The sequence below is a fragment of the Corvus brachyrhynchos genome, unplaced genomic scaffold (assembly GCF_000691975.1).
Source record: "Corvus brachyrhynchos isolate BGI_N302 unplaced genomic scaffold, ASM69197v1 scaffold245, whole genome shotgun sequence".
Lineage (NCBI taxonomy): Eukaryota > Metazoa > Chordata > Aves > Passeriformes > Corvidae > Corvus > Corvus brachyrhynchos.
The window spans coordinates 3,868,801-3,875,521 of NW_008238988.1; the positions used below are offsets into that span (position 1 = coordinate 3,868,801).

The 6,721-nt window shown below is 41.3% G+C and overlaps 1 long non-coding RNA gene across 1 annotated transcript in view; it reads right to left on the minus strand.

Moving 5' to 3' along the window:
- Window positions 1-6: 6 nt before the first annotated feature.
- The window catches only part of LOC108447822, a 16,073-nt gene continuing 9,358 nt past the window's right edge, over window positions 7-6,721 (minus strand). The window contains exons 2-4 of the long non-coding RNA XR_001863516.1: window positions 5,399-6,269; window positions 4,439-4,616; window positions 7-2,978 (exon numbers count right to left, since the gene is read on the minus strand). This is a non-coding gene — a long non-coding RNA (uncharacterized LOC108447822). The remainder of the gene's footprint in view (window positions 2,979-4,438; window positions 4,617-5,398; window positions 6,270-6,721) is intronic.

Here is a 6,721-nt window from a genome sequence, read left to right on the forward strand (position 1 = left end):
GAATGCTTTCTGGTTTGGCTTAGGACAGTTCACTTGAAGTTTTTGGGATTAACTAGTTTGTGGTTCTATCTTGGCTCCAGCCTGGTCTCCAGAGCTGTGGGATGTCCTGAAATTCCCTCAGCATGTCCTCTCTCTCTCCATCTCCTCTGACTCTATCCAAGAACCTTGGTGAAAATTCAGACCTGACGGTGATGCCTTCACTGATGGTTCTACAGATAAACCCCTTGACTTCAGCCCTGTGATCTTTCATCCATCTCTTCTTTTTCCTGTGCTTCTCCCTCGTGCATGTCTCTGCTTTCCAGCACTTCCCATCTTGCTGCTCAGTCCTGTATCCCCATTTCATTAATGAGACATCAGGCTCTAAGTGGGCTCTGGGCCTTTCAGTCCTTTTCTTGTTGTGTCTGTCCCTGATGAAGACCTTCTGTGCCTATTTTACGTATCAACAGGGAATGATTCTCTCATATATTTGTTTTTAAGGGGTGATCTGACCGGAGAACTGATGCTAAGTGTCTGCCCCATCTGCACCTTATACTTCCAAATCCTCTTTCGTTGGACAGGTAAGGAGCTCTGATATTCCTGGTCACAGCACATTCCTAATGAAGAGGGAAGAGTGGGGTAAGTGGAGACATTGCCTTTGCAGTGGGTTATGTGTCCCCACAATGGAGTAAATGCCCTGGAGTGAATATTCTGTGTGTGCATGATAAGCCTTAACTAGCCCTGATTATGTGCATGTTGAAAAAGATGGCAAGAAAATTACAGATATTTTTCTCTTTAGTTTTAAATTTCAAATGTCGCTATTTTTCTTTTTTTCTGTGACTAATTGCACTGAAATGTGGGTGGAAGAGGGTCTGGGTTTACCAATTGGTTGAAAATTAAGAAGAACTGAAAAAAAATTGTCTTTTTCCCCATTTCTGCTGAAAATTCTCTCTTATTTCTTTGAGCTAAACCTCTGCCATGCCCCCTGTCCACAGTAGTCTGTGTTCTTGGCATCCTCCTTGTCCCATGGGGTACTATTTTTGGCATCTTCCAGCTTCCTTGTGGTACTATATTCTTGTCTCTGAGTCAAAAGAACTGGGGGGGTTGTGGGGGTGCCAGGTGAAAATAAATCCTGGGAACATTTATACTTTCACAGTGTAAATTTTCCATGGAGGAGGGAAATTTCTAAACATCTGTAATTTACAGTGCTTTGCTGCACAAGGGGTTTTAAAACATCAGATCTATTAGCTCTAGTCAATATAGGCCAAGTTATTCTGAGAGATGAAAATTCTACCTAGATCTTAAATCTTTCCTGGCAGTGACAGATGCCAAAGCCTTTCTGGAATAAGAAAAAAAAATACAATTGTTTTGTCAAAGCTCACTTTATAAATACCTTTTGCTGGAATGATGATGCTTTGTCTGAAACACACTGCAGAAAACTGACAGTGGGGATGGAAAATGCTGACCTAGTTTTATCCAGAACAAAAGCAGGATTTACTTTTTTGTACAATTTTTCCTCTTTTTCTTTTTTTTTTTTTTCTTTTTCTTTCCTTGTAAGAAAAGAGAGTTCAATAAATGCTAGGGCTTAGGGAAGAAGCTGGTAGTGGGAAGAAAAGCCAAGTACCTTCATGGTCAAATGTCCACAAGAAACCTTAATAATCCATCTAGAGCTCTTGGGCAGGTCAGTGGTGCCCTCTCTGAGATGTCGGGGTCTTGGTGCTTTTGATTGTTACAACACCATCGGTCTTCAGCCCTACAAAACACCTTCAGCTTCTGCTCTGAGCTGCAGAGACATCTGGGTTTTTAGAAAAGTGAGATTAAAATGTGAGTTGCAGCATCCCCGTTAGGTGGGACAGATGTGTGGGGTCTGGTTTGGCAGGGATGGATGAGGACTCTGGATGCCAAGTCAGGGAATTTTGCACTGGCTCTGCTGGAGGTCAGGTGGGCTCCTTCTGGTTCCTGACTTCAAAAAATTGTCATCTTCCTGCCTTTGGGTGAAGGACTCCAGCAAGTGGCTCAATAGGTGCAGGAAATCCTGTTCAAGTTCCTGGTAAGGAAAGGCAAATTAATGGGACAAGAGTTCAGCAGAGCTGTGACCCTCTAAGGTGCAACTTCTGGATCTGCTGAGGGAAACGCAGTCCTTGTTCTCTTTTCCTTTATTTATCAGGCACCTGTTGAAGTCACACTTTGTGTAATTAAGGGGACAAGATCCGAGGCCAGGCCCTGCACTGGTGGTGTGGATAGACAGCACTGAGAGTCTAAATTTATTTAAAGGGGAATAGATACAGCTCTGATGGTGCTGGAGGCCAGGCTGGATGGGGCTTGGAGCAACCTGGGATAGTGGAAGGTGTCTCTGCTCATGGCAGGGGGTGGAATGGGATGATCTTTAATGTCCCTTCCAACCCAAACCATTCTGGGATTCTATGGTGTCAAAGCAAAAGGGGTTGGAGAGGATAACTGAGCAGAAATCATCATCCCAGAAAAAGTGTTCAGAACACAGAGAGAAGCTCAACCAAAGTTTTCCTTCTTAAATTTGCCCCAGACATAATTAAAATCAACATATGCAATGAAGGAGCAGTACAACATTACTTAATTTTTTCTCTTCATTAGAGCTTCACGAGCATTTGGGCTCCACCAGGTTCCCATTCCTTATTGTAAACTCTTGGTGCTTACATCAGGTGCATCTTCCAGAGCATTCCAGGTCATTAAAAATTCACTCTCTCCTTTTTAATCTCTCGCTGAGTTGTCAGCCTCGAGTGTGAGTTCCTCCCTGGAATGCTGTTCCTTTAGTGCTCATTGTCAGGAAGGGTTTTGCTTGGAATTTTCCCCGGCTGGTGCCATAGTGGGCCGTCGCTGTGGGTCAAAGTTTGCATCTCAAGCCATCAGTTTTCATCTCAAGCCATCAGTTTTCATCATGGTGTTTGTCGTGAGCTGAGGACATTTTTATGAGATGAAACAACACGAGGGCAAAGCGCATTAAAATTCAGCCTGCCTGTTTCAAGCTGTAAATGAAGCAAATATTTTGTAAAAGAGAATAATTTGAAATATTATAAAAGATAAACCACTAGTATTTGCTACTGATTTTCTTTTGTATGGTTGGTAACATTCGCTTGCATAGGGCAAGAGAATTTTTTAAATAGTAGTTTTTTTAAATAGTATTAAAACTTACTAGTTTGTGTTTAGCAATATTAAAATTCACTGATATTTACTAAAGAATTACTAATGTTTATTAAAAATTACTTGTTGATACTAAAAATAATATTTTCAGTCGTATTTTTTAAATAGTATTTTTAGTAATATTAAAGGTATTTAATATTAAACATTACATTTATTTAATATTATTTGATATTAATATTAAATATTAAAATTAATATTAAACTAAACATTTTGCTGATACTAGTTTGCTAGTTCCAGAGATATGAAACGATGAAGAGGCTTGTAGTGCATTGAGCTCTACACAAGCATAATGAAAAAATTCTGGAAAATATAATAATTATATAATTTTAATTCTTGACAATTTCTATGCATTTTTAAATTGTTATAATTTTTGTTTCATTTCCATAAGAATGCACTGTGATTCCTTTAAAAAAATCACATCCTTTCTAGGAAACTACATCCTTTGTGGACTAGAATTTCAGCTACCAGAAGGTCTGAGGCAAACTATCACTTGGAGATGGCTCTTAGATTAAGTGTTAGCGGGTTCTTAAGCACTCAGTGCAAACAGCTGGGATTTATTCAGTGGAAAATGGATTTTATTGTACAAGGAAACAAAAAATTCAACCTCCAACCTACTGCACAATTAATTGTCATATTTGTGCCCAACTTCAGGACCTTTAATTGCAAATTCAGATCCATGAGAGGTGAAGAATACTCAGAAAGCCGTGATTAAATGTGAAATATCCCACAGCTGATGGGGTTTTGCCCCTCATTGCTGTCACTGGTGTCCACACTGTGGGATTCCAGTCTGGTGGGAGCCTGTGAGAGGCATCTGTTCTGCCCTGCCTTGCTGGGAATTGCTTGGGAACATCACACTGGGTTCCTGTGGAGATGCTGAGGGTTATCCAGCTCCAGAGACAGCCCCTGACACTCCAGCCCGTAATGGGCTCCCTCATCTTCTCTGGGTTGTTTGAACCATGTTTTAGCACCGCCACAAAAAGCCCCTTGTGAGCATCTCCTCCAGCAGGAGATTAAGAACTTACTTAGCCATGAGTGACTAAAGACCCCCGGGGGCTTCTGTTGCTCTGCTGTGGACTTCATGCCTCAGAAATGTGGGGAATGAGACCAGTTTGCCACAAGTGAGGAAAGCAAAGCAGTGCAGTGTTACAAACAGCTTTGGGTGCTGAAGTTGTTCTTGCAAAAGGGTGATAATTCAGAAAGACACGACAGCAGAGTACGGAGGAAACAGAGCCTCTGGGTCTCTGGCTCAGCCCCATCATGGTCAATGCCTCCATAATCTTCCTACCTGTTGCCCAGGTTGAATCACAGAGCAGGGAAGGGAGAAAGGTCAATTTGTGAAACCAGCAGAGCGATAAAACGAGGTGCTGGACACTGTCAAAGGCAGCAGGATGCTGAGAAAGCCTCGTGTGCTGCTGGTTTGATGTGTTGGTTCTCCTCACAGCGAATTCAAAGCGGGGACACATCTGAAAAGGTAGATAGTCTAATGAGTAAGACATTTGGTAAATAAGACCAATTAAAAATCAAAAGCAGTACACATCTGAAAAGGCAGATAATATGGTGGGTAAGACATTTGGTAAATAAGAGCAAATAATGATGTTCTAAACCTCAACCTAACACACTCATGTCAACACTTGCGCTCTCACCCACAGCGGGTTTGTACCATTTTTAAAATACAGCAAGGTTTTTGTCCTCTCTGGGAAGGATTTTGTTGCCTTCTAATCAGGTTTTTTACTTCACTTTTGGGGATGCTGTAGGATCCAAAGAGGGGAAGGTAGTCTTCCCTTTTTTTCCCTTCTGTTTGTTTGTTTTTGTTTTTGTTACATTTAGAACACATGCATTCGTAAACTGTGATGGAAATGCTTTCATGCTTTTATTTATTTAGAAGTGTTATTAGGACAAATTTTGCAACAAGGCAGGGGCAGAGCCCTGTCTCCCAGAGCTTCCATATCCAGGCATAGAATGATTTGGGTTGGAAGGGACCTCAGAAATCATCAAGTTCCAGCCCTCCTTCCATGGGCAGGGACACCTTCCACTAGAAATAAATAAATAAACAGCCAAGTAATTTTGGTTTGGGGGAGAGGGGAAGAGAACTGCAGAAGCAGCGTGGGATCCCATAACAGGCTTAAGGTGGATCAAGAAGGGAACTTGTGTATCCTAAATTCTGTAGGGTTGGGTGGGAAAATGTTTAAACAGATGTATTTATGGGGCTGTGAGGTTCTACAGAAAAGGCTGAAGCCTTTCTTACCTAATATATCATCTGTCCTTCTGGGGTAGAGAGCTTCCCAAGAGCTTCAGGTTCAGCCTAAAACAAGTCCAGTCCTTAAACAATCTTTGAGCCCAGCTTTAGAGTTGTGGGACAAACTGGTCCATCTCATAAGGCAGTGGCAGAGCCCTGTGCACCCCTTTGATTTCATGGAGTCATCATTTTAAGTCTGGGTGGTCCTTACACTGACAAACTGCATATCCCACACTGGATCTTTCTATTAATTTAAAAAGCAGACTGAAGTTCACCATTCTGTGATGTTAAAAAGTCCATTCCTGATTTGAAGACCTCGAGAGCTAGACGGTCCCCCAGTTTGCTGAATTTCTGTCACTGGAGTTAATTAGTTTCAGTATTAAAAATATTTACCTTATTTCTAGAATTTCCCAGGCTGAGTTTTTGAGGTATTGCTTCTTCATACATCTGTCTTTAGGTGTCAAAATCCATGTTTCTATCAAGTGTTTTCTCTTGATTTAAGTACCACCTAAAATCCCCTGTCTGGACAAGTGCTGCAAACCACAAATAGACCAGAATTGCTGCCTGACATTTTTCACATTGCAATTCCAACTAATCTGAGCAGAGCTCAGTTCATGTGATACTTGATGAAAATTTTTCTGTTGGGGGAGTGGCTGAAAAAATAAATAAAATTTTCTCAAATTCACTTCTGCTTGGAACTGCTATTGGAGAATTCTTTGAAGGATTTTTCCTTGTTTTGTTTGTTTCTTTAAAGCACATCTTGCTGCTAGGAACTGAATATTTGAGCTCAGCCGTGGCTGATGACAGATGTCACCCAGCAGTGCTTCTCTGCCAGCAGTGGCTGAGTGGCACTCCCAAGGCCAAGTTTCCAGTTTCAGTACTTGAAAAAAAAAAGAAACAAAATAAAATGTGAATTCACTCCGCAGTGTTTCAAGGGTTACATAGGAAATTTGTGCTCAGTGGGTTCTTATTTGAGGAAAATGCAAATTCAGGCTTTTCCTTGGCAGTAAAAATGACAGAGGAATAACTAGGAGAGTAACTCATTCAGAAATAGGAAGAAAAATCAAACTATTATATTCCATAGCTCATGTTTTATTTTCTGAAATACGGCGTGTGTTGATGTGATAGCAAACCTGAACAGCAACAGTGCCTTTTTCTGGTCTCTTTCTCTTAAAGAACCCACTTTGGGGTTATTTCCATAAAGGCACAGGTTGCAGCTGGTGCAGGTGGAGGGGTGTCACGTAAGACACAGGGACGTGCAGCTGGAAGAGTCCTGTGAATGCAGCTCCCTGGCGTTTTCAGGAATTACAATTGCTGTAACATTTTGCTGCA